Source organism: Pongo abelii, chromosome 8 (genome assembly GCF_028885655.2).
Source record: "Pongo abelii isolate AG06213 chromosome 8, NHGRI_mPonAbe1-v2.0_pri, whole genome shotgun sequence".
NCBI classification, from domain to species: domain Eukaryota; kingdom Metazoa; phylum Chordata; class Mammalia; order Primates; family Hominidae; genus Pongo; species Pongo abelii.
The window spans coordinates 63,151,975-63,168,492 of NC_071993.2; the positions used below are offsets into that span (position 1 = coordinate 63,151,975).

Below are 16,518 nucleotides of genomic sequence, written 5' to 3' on the forward strand. Positions count from 1 at the left end.
ATTGTCATGTGTGGCATATAACCAAAGGAATATAAATCATTCCATTATAAAGATACATGCATATGTATGTTCATCGCAGTATTATTCACAATAGCAAAGACATGGAATCAATCCAAATGTATCGTCTCTACAAAAAATACAAAAGTTACCTGGGCACAGTGCCTCATGCCTGTGTTCCAGCTACTCAGGAGACTGAGGAGGGAGGATTGCTTGAGCCAAATGTCCATCAATGATAGATTGGATAAACAAAATGTGGTACATATGCACCATGGAATACTATGCAGCCATAAAAAGGAACAAGACCATGTCCTTTGCAGGGACATGGATGGAGCTGGAAGCCGTTATACTCAGCAGACTAATGCAGAAACAGAAAACCAAACACCACATGTTCTCACTTATAAGTGGGAGCTGAACAATGAGAACACATGAACTCATGTGGGAGGGAACAGTACACACTGGGGCCTGTTGGGGGAGAGGGGGAGGAGAGAGAGCATCAGGAAGAATAGCTAATGGATGCTGGGCTTAATACCTGGGTGATGGGTTGATCCGTGTAGCAAACTGCCATGGCACATGTTTACCCAGGTAGTAAACCTGCACATGCTACACATGTACCTGGAACTTAAAATAAAAGTTGAAGAAGATTCAGCCAGGTGCGGTGGCTCATGCCTGTAATCCCAGCACTTTGGGAGGCTGAGGCAGGTGGATCACGAGGTCAGGAGATCGAGAACATCCTGGCTAACAGGGTGAAACCCCATCTCTCCTAAAAATACAAAAAAATTAGCCGGGCATGGTGGCACTCGCCTGTAGTCCCAGCTACTCGGGAGGCTGAGGCAGGAGAATGGCATGAACCTGGGAGGCGGAGGTTGCAGTGAATGGAGATCGCGCCACTGCACCCCAGCCTGGGTGACAGAGCGAGACTCTGTCTCAAAAAAAAAAAAAAAGTTGAAAAAGATTCACAGAAATGAGTTTGTGGTGCCAAAGAAAAGTAACTAGAGCAGTGCAGCAGCAGCCAGATTCTGAGATGTTCGGCCATTCCACCAAACCCGAACCTTCTCTGCCTCTTTCCCAGAAAATCAGATCAAAATGTGGAAAAGTGGATTTGAAAGCCATGGCAGCTCCTTGTACTGGGGATCCAGCAGCTACATGCAGTCCCCAGGGGCCTTTGGATTGCTGACACCTTCTCAGGTGTCGAGCCCAGCACATTGTACCCTGTACTATATCTAAGCTGCTTTCTGCCACTTTGATTGATGAAGTGTTTAAAATTGGGAAAGTTGAGATTTCACAGGTCACTATTGTGGGGGATCATCCAACATGCAGAGAAGGCTCCAACAAATATTGTTTACAAAATAGATGACATGACAACTGCACCTATGGATGTTCGCCAGTGGGTTGACACAGATGACACCAGCAGTGAAAACACTGTCATTCCTCCAGAAAAATATGTCATTGTGGCAGGCGATTTGAGACCTTTTCAGGACAAAAAGAGCCTGGTATCCTTTAAAATCATGCCCCTGGAGGATATGAATGAGTTCACCACACATATTCTGGAAGTGATCAATGTACACATGATACTAAGCAAAGCTAGCAGGCAGCCCTCAGCAGGGAGAGCACCTATCAGCAATCCAGGAATGAGTGAAGCAGGGAAATTTGGTGGGAATAGCTTCATGCCAGCAAAGGACCTACTGTGGCCCAAAACCAGGTGTTGATTAAGCGTTGCCCAAGACTGAAAGAATTGAACTTTCAGGATCTCAAGAACCAGCTCGACCACATGTCTGTATCCTCCATCAAGCAAGCTGTGGATTTTCTGAGCAATGAGGGGCGCATCTATTCTTCTGTGGATGATTATAATTTTAAATCCACAGATGCAGAATAACTGGATCTAATTGGGTACCTGAGCTATTTCACAGCTGGACCTAGTTTCACACTCTATTGTCTCCAGCTGTGCATATGTTTGGCCAGGTGTCTTCTAGGAAGTAGGTTTCATCTATATAAGGTGTCCACTGACATCCTTTTGAAACTTACTGCTCTTCTGTTTTGTTTTGTTTTGATTGAAGCTCAGGGGGAGATGGGCAATTGACAGGGATGAAATCCAAGGTGGAATTCTTCGAAGAAGTTACAAATTAGTCTGTTACAACATCAAAATAGATGGAATTGGAGGGATGCTTCCAGTAGGGTACTTAGATAATGCTCGGGTCCTTAAATAATGAAAGTACTTAAATAATGCTTAAATATTTTTTCTTCTTAAAATGTTTCCTGCTGAAAGAAGATGAGCAGGACTAGGCCCTGTGGGCCAAGCGCTGGAGGAGAAACCCACTGGCCTCGGCCTGTTTTCATTTCCCACTTTGTTATGTGGCATTACGTTCAGAATTGCACTTCCCTTCACCTGCTTGTCATGACTGCTGCTTGTCATGATGATGTGTTTCTGTGAACATGAGGTTCCAGGGTAGTGCCTCCAGGGACAGAGGAAAGCAAGAAGTTTTACTGCATTTTGTACAAAATAAGTACATTCATATGTTTAATAAAACAGTTATATTGAAAAAAAGGTTGAAGATAAATAAATAAATAGCTTCTGAATTCAAATCCCAAATGTATCCAGGGCCACAGAGCATGACTCCTCTAAATAAATAGATAGATAAATACATAGTTTCTGCGTTCATATCTCAAGAAGAGAATCTGATCAATGTTGTCCAGCTCTAACTGTGGACCTATGGCTGCTAACAAACTGGGCCAGAGGCTGAGGCCCACCAAGCAGGGCCTGGGGAGAATCAGGACTTAATAAAATATGCTAAGCAGGCACAGATGTGGAAGCAAATAGAGCATTTTAATTAAAATCCCAAATAAAGCAAGACTTTTTTTAATAAATAAAATTCAAATATCTCACCAGTTTTTGCCTAGAATACTTTATCTCTAAACTTTTCATGCGTATTTCAGCCCAAGAATACTTTATTTTAAATTTTGTTGCTCTTTCTTCATCTTCCATTTTCATGTTTATTTTCTTTTTATTTTGAGAAAATTAAGAGAAATTTATAAAGAACGATTTTCAAGGGCCCATCCAAGACTGACATTTTAACATATTGATGTTCGATTCATTTATTTTTTAATGAAAATAAATATTATAGATAAATATGAAATCCATTTTGTTTTTTGTTCCTATCCCATTTTCTTTCTGAGAGATACAAAGCATCATAAATTTTCTATGTATGCTTCTAGGCCTTTAAAAAATTTTTTGAACATATACAAGTATGTTTACATTGTTTGGTGTGTTTTTGAAATTTAAAAATGCTATTATATATGTGTGTGATTTACTTATATAATTTTTCATTAAATTTATATAAAGGCTATCATAAATGTATGTATCATTTGGCAGCTTATTCTTTGTTGATGTTAAGATTTAGCAATGTTGATATACAGAGATCTAGTTTATTCCTTGTGCCTATATCACATTTCATTTTTCATCTTCCTAATGATGGACATTCAGATGTTTCCATTTTTTTCTATTACAAATGATATCATATGGTATATAGTTTTATAGACTTCCTTGCATATGACATGCTTTCATTAAGTTACTATAGCAGACATTGTTTGTACACTATCCTTATTCTGTATGCCTTCCCTGTTGTATTCTGAAGACTGACTTCTGTGAACACTTGCTGGCTGTGTTCTGAGAACACTTCCCTGGCTGGACACATGCTCAGAGCAAGCTGAAAGTGCACAAGAATTAATGCTCCCAGAAATAGCCCTTAACCAGAGATGGACAGGGAATTGGAGATAAATACCCCAGATTTTTCACCTCTTGACTAGAATAACCCTGAAGATTTGTTCTACAAACTGTCTTCTACAACTCCTCCATCGATTGAGCTCCAGTTGTCCACGGTGGTAAATTGCTGGTAATCCACCCTTGTATTGGCTTCCTTTTCTGTCTCACTCCCAGCCTCTCACTGGCATTTCCCAGAACTACCTCATACACACACAAAAAAACTATTTGCACTGAAATCTTAGTCTCCAGGTCTGCTTCTGAAAGCATCCAAACCAAGGGAGCAATATACATAAGAGTGTAATTGTTTGGTAGTGGAGTATGAATATTTGGGATACATGTAAAAAGTCAGATTGTATGTATGTATGTCAATTATGCATGAATTGGAAATCAATTGTCAATTTCCAAGTGATTCTACCAAGTAATTAGGATTCTCATTAGCACTGTATAAGTTATATTTTGAACACTTAATATCAGATTTCTTGTTAATTTTCTAGTAAGTGGGAAATTATATCCTGTTATTTCTTATTCTCATTATTGGTGATCTCTTCTTTCCATATGGAATGCATATTAGGCATATATGGTGAATTAACTAAATCTATCATCAGTAGTTCTCATTTTAAATTTATCATATTCCTTTCTTCACCTTTACCCCAGAAGACATGGAAAACTCACCAATTTTCTAATTCACTCATCTGATTTTCTCACAGTCAATATACTGTGAACTAGGTTTATTGCTTTTGCTTTTTAAATATTGCATATATTTTCTGAATATTTTTCTGAAAATATGTTCTTGGGTTTTTTCTTTGTTTGTTTTGTTTTTTTGTTTGGTTTTTTACTGTGTCATATAGCATGCTTGCTTTGGTGGTGGGAAGACAGCTTGCAAGTTTACCCACAAAACTTCTCATTGTTTGAATTACTTCATCATTTGATGTATTGTATGGAATTCCTTTTCATTTAAAAAAGAAGTCTGTGCATGTGCACACCCAGATTTAAGAGAAGTTCTTTTTTATATTAGGGGCAAAGAGAAAATAAGAATATTGATATTTTATCTAATTTTAAAAAGAGAGATGTTTGGAAGTGTAAGATACAGTTTTTAGTCTTATCAAAGATGAGATACAAATACTGGTGAAGACAGTTGTATGGCAGAGATTTCCCATATAGAAAGTGTTTTCCTTTCCATGTTAGTTATTGCCATTTCTTACATAAAGCCAAAATGCTCTAAATAGCAAAAGTGCTTCTCTAAATAGCAAAAATGCTTTCATCAGCTTATGGATAAGACTCTTTTTGGATTCCTGTTCTTGACACAGACTTTGTCCAATGCACTTTTGTACTAATATTTTTCCATTTTTATTTTGCAATAAGAAGTTATTTTTCAATGGGAGGTTGGAGAGCAGGGCAATAAACACATGGGCTCAGAAAGCTACTTTGCAATAAGTAAAGTAGCTTTCTGAGTAAATTTTTAAAGCAAAAATAAAACAATGATGAATGCATTTAAAATTCTTTGAGAAAAGGCACTGAGTAGATAGTCTCCTTTACTAGAACAAAAAATGATTAGCTCAGAATTCAACCATAATCTAATTCAATTATACCTAAATCTCTAACAATTTTCTGTAAAGCTTTAAAAATTATGCCTTTTGACATTGCCAGTATTAGTCGCTTTAAAAATCCATTTCGCCTTCCTTTTGACATTGCTTCATTTCAGACCAATTACAAATAATGCAGCCTCAACAAGTTTTTAAAAGCTCAAACATACTATGAAGTGATGCAGAACAGAAATTAAAATTCATGTACTAATTTTTCTTTTTATGCTCATAACTATGTATTCCTACCCAGTATGCTACTGAGACCTTAATATGAATAATTTTGAAATATTTTCCTCTATTTAATGACTCTTTGTTCTCTAGTTAATGACTCTTTGTTATGCTAGGGAAATAATATCGAAAGTCAAATGTGCATTGTAGGTTATAACTTTTCTATACAATGGTCAGTGTCATATTCAATCTCTATGGTAGATTATGATACTCCCCAATTTGACCCTTGGGGAGTAGTTAGGATAACAGCCAAACAAAAACAACTTGGCCATTGTGTGAAAACTAGTTCACCTAGTGAAGAAAAAAACAGTCAATTTATCTGGTACCCCATAGAAAACTCTCTCTGGAGCCCCGTCTTTGGATGTTGGCATTTAGGGAGGCCTCTTAGCTGCTTTCTTTTATTCATGCTGCTGGTACTGTAAGATGGTGTGGGGAACCTCTGCTGGAAGAAAATATCAAGTTCTCCACTTGACTCATCAGCTTTATGAGACTAATTGGTGATTCCTAATGAAATGATATAGGCTAAAAAAAAAAACACTTTAATTTTAACTATTAGGATTTCTCTTGACCACTATTCTGTCCCTACCAAGAAGACCAAACAGTGTGGCGTCATGAGCCCTAATTTTATTAAAGAAATGGGCAGGTTTCCTCTTCTTTGTCTGGTATTGATATCAATTTGTTTCCTGGCAAATACCTCTCCACCTTCTTCGGTTAGGTTGGTGCAAATGTAATGGCATAACAGTAATGGCAAAAACTGCAATTACATTTGCACCAACCTAATAGTAAGTGTTTACCATCATTCCTATAGGGAAATCATACCTGGTGGTTTAAGAGAGACTAACCTCACTCTTCCAGCTGCCCAGCAGTAGGAATGTGACCTTGACTTCATTTGTCACAGTTCCCAAATGCCCCAGACCTCAAGGAACGGTCAAGAAATAGAAATGTCATCAAAAGGAGGCAAATGAGAGTTCTCTCTAACTGGAATATTTTTTCAGTGTTATCAAAGAAGAAGCTTTCCTTGTCCTGAAGTTAAAATGCCGTTGGGATGGAAGTCTCAGGCTGCCAGGAACCATCATGCATATCACATAGAAAAAGCTTGTATGAAAGATGGAGGGTCACAAATTTAATGACTTTTTTAAATGCCTGGATCAAACCAAGCCTGAAGCTAGATAATGTTGAATAATTTTGTTTGTTTGGGGCCAAAATTGGGTGTGCTTTAAATTTAAGTTTCAGTTACCTAGCTCTCTTACTTAAACTGGAAGAATCCTAAGATACACACTCTCACCTTGGCTTTAAGGCAAAAAAAATTTAAAAATAAAAAAAAATGCAGAGAGAATCCAAAGTAAAGTGCACTGTTTCTATAATTGATGACATTCAATTTTCTACAGAGCAGAAAAAAAGACCTTTTGAAAATGTAATTTCATGCGCATTATTTCCCCTCTTAAAAACTTTCAAATTCTTATTGCCATTAAAATTAGGTCCAGTCTTCTTTCACACTTTGCCACCACTGCTACCACATCTCATGCCATTCTCCCTCTTCTCTCTGCTTGGCCTTTTCTCTGAGAGATTCATTCATACTTCAGGGCCTAGAGGATTGCTTCCAATTATTTGTATAGTCCTTCTCATTTTGAATATTTCAGCTCAATTGTCACTCCACAATTAAGTTTATCCCTGTTGACCCCATCTAAAATAACCAATGTTGACTATGTTTAATAATAATGGATTACACACTTGCAATTTTCTAAGAGAGTAGATCTTAAGTATTCTCATCTCCCTCTCACACACACACACGATAACTATGTAAAGTGATGGATATGTTAACTAGACTGATGATGGCAATCATTTCACAACATATGCATACATCAAAATATCACATCATACAACTTAAATAATACAATTTAAATTTCAATTATACCTCAATAAAGCTATAAAATAGGATAAAATAGCCAATGCAAATACTTTCTAACTTCATACTTTATTTCTATATATTACTTTTATGCTACAAAATTATCTTTATTTTTAATTTTTGTCATTTACCCACTTAAATCCATTTGCCCCTCTAAGAACGTGGGCTGGGTGCAGTGGGTCACGCCTGTAATCCTTGCACTTTGGGAGGCTGAGGAGGGCAGATCACCTGAAGTCAGGAGTTCAAGACCAGACTGGCCAACATGGCAAAACCCTGTCTCTACTAAATATATAAAAATTAGCCGGGCGTGGTGGCGGGCACCTGTAATCCCAGCTACTCGGGAGGCTGGGGCAGGAGAATTGCTTGAATCCGGGAGGCAGAGGTTGCAGTGAGCCGAGATCATGCCACTGCACTCCAGCCTGGGCAACAGAGCAAGACTCTGTCTCAAAAAAAAAAAAAAGTGAATTTCAGGAGAGCAGGGACCCTTTTGATTTTGCTCATTGCCACATCTTTAGAAGTTATAACAATAACTAGCTCAAAAACACACCAAATTCAAAATTGTTGAATTGATAAATGTTTAAATAACACCTTCCTTGTTTTATTTTTGCCAAGCAGTATTCTGTTCTAGCTGTCTTTCTTCTGTAAGTCATTCTCTCCTTTCTATCCAGCTCCTTTTAGAATCTCTCTCCTCTTCCTCTTTTCACTTCTTTCTCTCTTTCTCTCTCTCTCTCTCCCCCTCCTCCTATCTTGCAGTTTCACTACTATATGTCTAGTCATAAATTCTTTTTAGTTATCCAGCTTGAGCTAAATTCTCACCGATCTTGAAACGTGTGAAGCCATTAATTCTCTAAATAAGGCCTCTTCCCAAATCTTTGTAGTTCATCTTTTGAGATGCCAATCAGATGTTTTTAAGAGCTTCGTATTCTATCATCCATGTCTCTTTGCTACTTTTCTGTACTTCTTATATATATGTCTATATCATGATATACATCTATCTTGTAGCTAGTTATCTCTAGTTAGCATCAGACTTCTTTCTTCAATTGAACTTTATCTGCTGCTTAACTCATCTATTAAATAATTTTTGTCTCAATAAAAATGTTTTTCACACTTAGAAGTTCATTTTGTTTGTCAGTCTATTTTTCTGATGTTTTTTTGCTTTCCTCTAAGTTTATTAATTTTATTAAACAACCCATACCCAGATATTTTATATTTTAAGCACATGGTTATGTGGTGGATGGTGAATTACTGGCAAAAAAAAAATCAGAACTCTGGCAGAAAAAAGAAAGGAAAGATGGAATAGATACTGGCATTCCTTCTGCTACATCCTTCTAGATTTCTTCCATACAAGGAAAATTTTGCTCTGCATCCTTCTTTGTAGTCTTCTTTTTTTTACCTTCCTATATCATAGGCAGTTCTTCACATGTACATAATGGCTGCATATAATTGTATTGCATGGAAGTCCCAAAATGTGTTAAAGTGATGTTTATTTATTGAATTCTATTGATAGATATTTAGATTACTCCCGGCTTTGGCAACTGTAATACACACAGAATGAATGTTGGATACATAAATGAGAGTTAGATTACATAGACAGATGGTAGATAAATAGAAGTAATTAAAATAATATTGGAATTTACCTTCCAGAACACCTGTGCCTGGGAGTGATGTATATAAAATAAGTGTACGCTTATTTTTTTCTCAGTCAAAACTAGCTATGCCCCATACATTTTGCTATGTGCTGTTGTCATTTTCTCTAATTAGCAAAAAGCCTGTAATTGCACCTTTGATTTCCTCTTTGACATATGATATTTAGACATTTTAATTGCTGTGTTATTGCTTTTCAATGTTAAACATTCATTTTTTTCAACTTATTTTTAGTTTTATTACAAAATATAGAGAGACAGAAAAAAATGGCCAATACAATTTGTGCTTTGAAGATTTTATTGGCATTTCCTTTGTGGCCCAACATATGTTAGTTTTGAAATTATCAGTTGACACAGAAAAAAATGAGTATTTTTCCTAACGTGTAAATGTTTAATTAAATATATCGGGTTAAACTTAATTTGTATAGAAATTAGAGCTTTTATATTTTTTGAGACTTGATTAGAAAAATTAGACAGGGAAAATGCTTTGCATTATTTATTTTGATACAATTTTTTAACACATAAAGATCCCCAACAGTTACAGCTTCATTGCCAATGGCACTCTGTAGTAAATAAATTGATTGACTTTGTCCTGCTTAATGCTGCTCGCTTTGGATTCCACATAATATTGTATTATGGAGGTTTAGCAAAGGTCCCATGGATAAACTTATGGTTGCTCTTGACCAGTAGAGTTTGACAGAAAAAATGCTAGGTGACTTTTGAGCTAGGTCATAAAAGCCCATGCAGCTTCTGCCTGGTTTCTTCAAATGTCCGCTCTTGGAATCTCCCTCTCATAACCCAACCATCCTACTGCCAGAAACCCAAGACATATGGACAGGCCGTATACAGGTACTCCAATGGACAACCCCAGGTAAGTCAAGCCCTTCAATCATCCCAGCCCAGATTTTGCATGAGTAAAGGAAGAAGCCTCCAGGTGATATCCAGCTCCAAGCATGTGAATGACTTCCAGATTGTTACAGACTGAATATTTGTGCCCCCTTCAACATTTGTATGTTGAAACCCTAACTCCCACGGTGATGGTATTAGGAGGTAGGGCGTTTGGGAAATAATTAGGTCATGAGAGTACAGCCCTTATAAATGGAATTAGTGCCCTTATAAGAAGACGCCAAGAAGTTGGCGCACTCTCTTTCCACCATGTGAGGATACAGGAGAAGTTAGCAATGTGCAACCTGGAAGAGGGCTCTTCCATGCTGGCAGCTCCAGCTCAGCTTCCAGCCTCCAGAACAGTGAGGAATAAATTCCATTGTTGATAAACTGGTCAGTTTATGGTATTTTTTATAGCATCCCAAATGGACTAAAAAACTGATCTTCCCCAGCTAGTGTTCCTCAGACATTATGAAACATAGATGAGTCAAACCTGCTATGGCTTGCAATTCCTGAACACAGAATCTGCAAATGGTTTGTTACTTATGCCACTATGCTTGGGTGGTTATGCATCGTATGCAAGTATAGACACTAATCTTGGAAACTCTGCTTCATTATTGCTTATATGTGCTTTATAAAACTTTTTTACCCTTTTACAGTTAATGTTTTGTGATTTTAATCAAATCTCTTGAGAATATCATATAACTGCCTATTTTAAATTGTTTATAAATTAAATAAATTATGATTGATAATTATTTCTAGCTTATAAGTCAGATTTTGCCCTTCATAAAGTATCTTAACGTAACTACATTATTTTTAAACTGATTTACATAATTTTAGAAGTTGTACTCTTTCTTAGGTCTACTTAATATTGCCTTGTCCAACACGACTTGAAATATATTCTGTTCACTTTTACTTTATTCAAAATGTTAAAAATACTAGGAAGATAATATTTGTCAACTTCATTTTCAGGCTGTTTTCATTCTCCAGTTTCTCTCAAAATGTGATGTGAGTTTCCTGGACCCTAAGCAGGAGCTTCTCTCTTTATTTTTGCACTGACAGGGTGGTGCAGGGGGTCATAGAGGCACAGGTGGTCCAGCCAGTGCAGGTGTCCCGGGGGAGCTCAATTTTATCTAGTCTCAGAGAGGCTATAATAGGCATGACTAAAAAAAACCTTTTAAATCCAGGAATTGTTAAATATCATGGAAATCATTTGTTACCCAAAGGTTACAAGGACTTTCTTTAAAACTACCTTGGACCAAATTTTTATTGATATTTATACTCTTCTTTTTCAATTTACTTTATGGTTTGGAGTATATTAGGTTCACTTCCTTTTTATTAGCCAATAATAATAATTTATATGTTTTGGCAATGGCTCTTCATTTCATCAAGATATTAAAACATAATTATAGAATTTTATACAACATCGTTTTGTGAATTACAATCACTTTTTCAATCTCAATATTGTTTAAATTAAATGCCTCTCTATTTCATTAGTTTATTTAAAGAACAAAATGTTTTATCAATTCTGTTGTTTGTGATGTTTCTTAATTAATTTCTTTCCCCTCTTATGTTGAATAATTCACCTCCTTTGTTTCCTTGGAATTATTTTAATCTGTATTATGATTTTTGTTGTTGTTGTTGTCTTATCTAAAAATCAGTTTTTGGACATGACACTTTTTCTCTCTAACTCTTTTTTTTTTTTTACTTAAGATTACTTTAAATATTTTTGCTTAGACTTCCTCTTTATTTCACTTCAATCTTTGCTAGGCTTATGTGAATGTCTGGGGAAAAAATTTCTGAGCTCTAGTTTTGATGCCTCTACCTCTTTTTCAGAGAAGGAAGCCCCAGGCTGAATTCAGGAGTTTTGATCTTGCTGGCTATATTTGGGGTTCCTGGATGAGCTGCTGGGGTTGTGTGTGGTTATGTACTATGAATAAAACACCTCCTGGCACGGAGCTGCTTGTCCAAGTGGGCACAGAACTTGGGCAACAGAGTTCTGCTTATTTGAAGTTATTTGCCACTCACCTCCTGTTTGATGGTCTCATGACATCTCCTGGTATGGGAATCTTCTAATGAGACTTACTTTGTAGTGGCAGCAATCTAAAAGGGCTTCACACAGCCCAAGGCAGCCGTCTTGCTTGAACCTGATATTGTCACACCAACTTGAGACTCTCAAATAATCCTTGCACATTTAGTACCACTATGCTCTAGAGATGCAAGTAAAGATCGAGAAGGATTACTTAATCCAATATTAAACACAGAAGCACTCTCTTAGGAGGGTTTTTAATGCAGCTGTTTAATAGAAAACATTGGCCTTAAACAATAGTTTAAGATGAGACTGGAAGATAAGACTGCATTTTAAATTAAGTACCAGGGAGTGTTTGGAAAAGCAGAACAGGTCCACAGCACAACCAGCCTCCCAACCTTAACTGTTGCAGAATCAGTTTCTAAAAATGTAGACAATCTGAGGACAGAATCTTCATAACAGAAGGGTCTGAAGAGTCTAAGGAGAGGTAGCTAGAATAGCAACATCTGGAACCAGTGAATATATGAGACCGCATGGGTGGAGCCAGGATCACCATAGGCATAGATGAGAACATCCTAGCAGAAGTGCAATAAACAGTGTTACACGAGGTTAATTTAGCATCCTGGAATTCAGCAGGAAGCCTGTTAGAGACTTGATGGAGAACACATGTCATTAATCCAGATCAAACAGGGTTAAGGTTAGGATAACCTTAGGGTCTGCAGGTGAAATGAATGCCATAGCTCAAGGTCAAGGGCAATGTTCTACTTACCTCAGGCACTGCATCCTTAGCAGAACTTTGTTTTCTCGGCTGCTGTTCAATAGGCACTAGGCATTTATGGCTATTTAGATTTAAATTAATTTAAATTAAAGATGATTTAAAATTCAGTTCCTCTGTCTCAATAGCCATATTTATTTTTCTTTTAAGTTCAGGGGTACATGTGCAGGTTTGTTACATAGGTAATCTTGTGTCATGAGGGTTTGCTGTACAGATTATTTCGTCACCCAGGGATTAAGCCTAGTACCCATTAGTTATTTTTAAAATATGCAATATTCGCATTCTGTGTATGGCACAGAATGAAGATTTCCAGCATTGTGGAAAGTTCTATTGTCTTGCATCTCATCTTACAGAAAGATACAAGATCATTCACCAAGGCTGATATTGGGACTGCCATTCGTGTTTATTTTTATCTAATTTTAAAATTTATATTTGTGTATATTTTATAATTCATGTAATAGATCAGTATCTAATATACGTAATTTCTAAAACTTGATGTTTTGTATATAACTTCATTGCTTTACTATTCTTCCTTAGCATTACCACAATATAATATACATGATCCTCATTTTTCTTTTTTATTTAATCCTTGATAATTTCCACAAAATGTAAGCTCCAAAAAGCAAGAAGTTTGGCATTTTGCTACTATCATTTACTGAAAATGTCGTAGCATATAGGTATTCAATAAATAATTGTTGGCTATTCAAATGTATCCATTTGGGTTAATTACACAGCACTGCATAAAGACAAGACATTTATATTATAGATAGGAGAGATTTGTATATTTGTTTCAGAAAGCAGATAACAAAAAAGTAGACTTTTCTATTAGAAATCATTACATTTGGAAAAGTTTCTGATCCAAAGGAAAAGTGAAGAAACACCTCTTTCTAATTTGCACAAAAGATCAGTAGGGGCCAGCATATTGAAAGTACACATAAAATAGATTTTTTTTGAATAAGTACATGATATGCAAATTTGGAGTCTCTGTTCCAGCGGATGGAAATCTGACAGGGGCAATAACATAAAATAACTGTACTCAGAAGAGCAAGGTGGTGGTGTGGGTGGAAGGAAAGCCTGTGGAGCAGGACTTTGTGTCCTGTGCTAGTAATCAAGGCTGTAAATTGGGAGTGGGAATGGGGAGCCATCAGCACATCTCAGGGGATAAAATCAGGTTTGTTCAGAAACAGTCAGACATTGTAATAGCGGATTAGCTTGCCATTCAGCCAGCAGGTAGCACATTCTCAATAATACCTGTTGACTCAAATTCATCATTCTGATGTATATTTGATTGTCATTGTCCTCAGCTGTTCTAAAACACTGGAAGATGGCCCGAGACTAATCACTCATCAGTAGACAGCAGTGCACCCTATTGATTTTGGTGTGATTTAGAACTTATAAGTACAACCCAGGAGAGGCAAAATGAAATATGGAGTCAAAAATAAGTGGGCTATCATCTGGATTCTACCTCAATTTAGACACGAGAACATAGCTTTATATTAACCTATGTCTGTCAGTTCCCATATTTGTGAAATGGTATTAATTATACCAAATTATATCTCCTTCATGGGAGTATGGAGAGTTAATTTAACCATTAGTGTAAATTCTCTAGAACAGTCTATGGCATGTGGTAGAGGCTCAGTAAATGGTGAGTGTTTTCTTCCTGCTTTCTCATTCTTAAAGTCCCAATTTGAACCTTAAAATCCTTCAATCCTTCATGTAAGTCTTTGACTGTCTTCAAAAAGATGTTGGGCTTAAAAAGCCTTACTGTGTAAGAGGGCCATGCTAAATGCTTTACACATTCTTTAAGCAAGAAACTCAGCATCATATCCCAAGTATTTCGCTCTTCACTTCCCAATACTGCATCCCCCACCCCCATCATTAAGCCAAAGTCCCCTCCTTCATGATGGAGTCAGCAATATTGAGAACAAGAGCTTGCCAAAGAGAGTTTAAATTTCACTACTTACATGAGAGAGTTTCCACTGTCTTATCCACATTCATTTCTTAATATTATCCCCAACTTTAGCCTAATCTCTGAAAGGATTATCAAATAAATTAAATGAAGTATATAGTGGCAAGCTGAGGGGAAGAGAGGGATAAAGAATACATGTCCAAGGACAACAAACTGCCCCCAGAGTGACACCAAAGGTCAACTCAGAAAGCCTACGTAGAGGAGGTTCACATTTTGAAAGAATCACTTCACTGACTTGATGATTTTGCTATGATTCATCTCTGAATTTCCTGTTTCTCTGACACATTGACACGACCTAAATTTACTATATATATGTATATATATATATAGTGTGTATATATATATAGTGTGTATATATATATAGTGTGTATATATATAGTGTATATATATATAGTGTGTATATATATATAGTGTGTGTATATATATATAGTGTGTGTATATATATATGGTGTGTGTATATATATATATATCAAGAATGATCATTTCTCCTTATTTATACAAGGAAAAAAAAAGCTAAGAAAATTTCAGACATCACAAAGCATATTGGCAGAGCCTCTGGAATGCCAGTGGCCTGGGACTCTAAGAACAAAATCACCCCATCCTTACTATACTGTGATGCAAACAGAAAGCCAAATAAAGGAAAGGCACATGCTTATAAATGCCATTCTTTTTAAGTATCAAATCTTCTTTCTGATTCTCCTTTTACATCTCTTGTTCTGGGGCTGGTTTTGAGACAAGAATTCATGGAGGAAAAAAAAACTGAGAAATGAAAATTCAAAGGTTTCTAAACTTAAATAAGTAGTATTTTCCAATCCAGAAAATAGAAGGCTTGAATCATATCTCCTATGTGCATCTCTGTGAGTTTTAACTTTCTTTCTCTATTTTTGCATCTACGTCTCTACCTCTTTTACATTGTCAGGGCTACAAGAAAAGCAGGTACATTGTCACATTTTTGGTCTGACAGCCAGAAAATGTTCTTATTATGTGTATTACAAAATTTTTCCTTAAAGTACACAAAGTTGAATTTGAGCTTTGCATATATAAAGAACAGAAGGAGGCTTCAGCAGCAACATTGTGGATTTCTTGGTTGGTATCCCAACAGAGCAGTGGACTAGCCTGGGAAATGATGGTGTGTGTTCATGGATGAGTTTGGTTGAAGTGAAACTAAGTGGTGTTTTCTGCCCAAAAGGAACAGTTTGATGGCCAGGTGCAGTGGCTCACGCCTGTAATTCCAGCACTTTGGGAGGCCTAGGTGGGCGGATTGCCTGAGCTCAGGAGTTCGAGACCAGCCTGGGCAACACGGTGAAACCTCGTCTTTACTAAAAAAGAAAAAATTAGCCAGGTGTGGTTGCATGCGCCTGTAGTCCCAGCTACTGGGGAGGCTGAGGCAGGAGAATTGTTTGAACCCAGGAGGCAGAGGTTGCAGTGAGCTCAGATAGCACCACTGCACTCCAGCCTGGGCAACAGAACGAGACTTCATCTCCAAAAAAAAAAAAAGTTTGATATTTGTATCTTTGAATAGATTTGTTTGTTTTTCAAAATCACTCTCAGAGTGAGCTTCCTGGTCCCAGTGGAATCTATTCTTACATATGAGAGTTTAAAAACAAACAAAAAAACACCGTTAAACAGAACTTCTAACTTGATCACTCATTATTTCCCCAAATTTGATGCTGCATAACTTATAAGCAAAGCTTAATATTAAATCTTTGTGCAAAGGTTGGAAAGTAGCACCATTTAAGGGCA

At 36.7% G+C, this 16,518-nt stretch overlaps 1 pseudogene; it reads left to right on the plus strand.

Moving 5' to 3' along the window:
• Positions 1-1,068: 1,068 nt before the first annotated feature.
• LOC100461654 (replication protein A 32 kDa subunit-like) lies at positions 1,069-1,873 on the plus strand (annotated as a pseudogene).
• Positions 1,874-16,518: the final 14,645 nt, after the last annotated feature.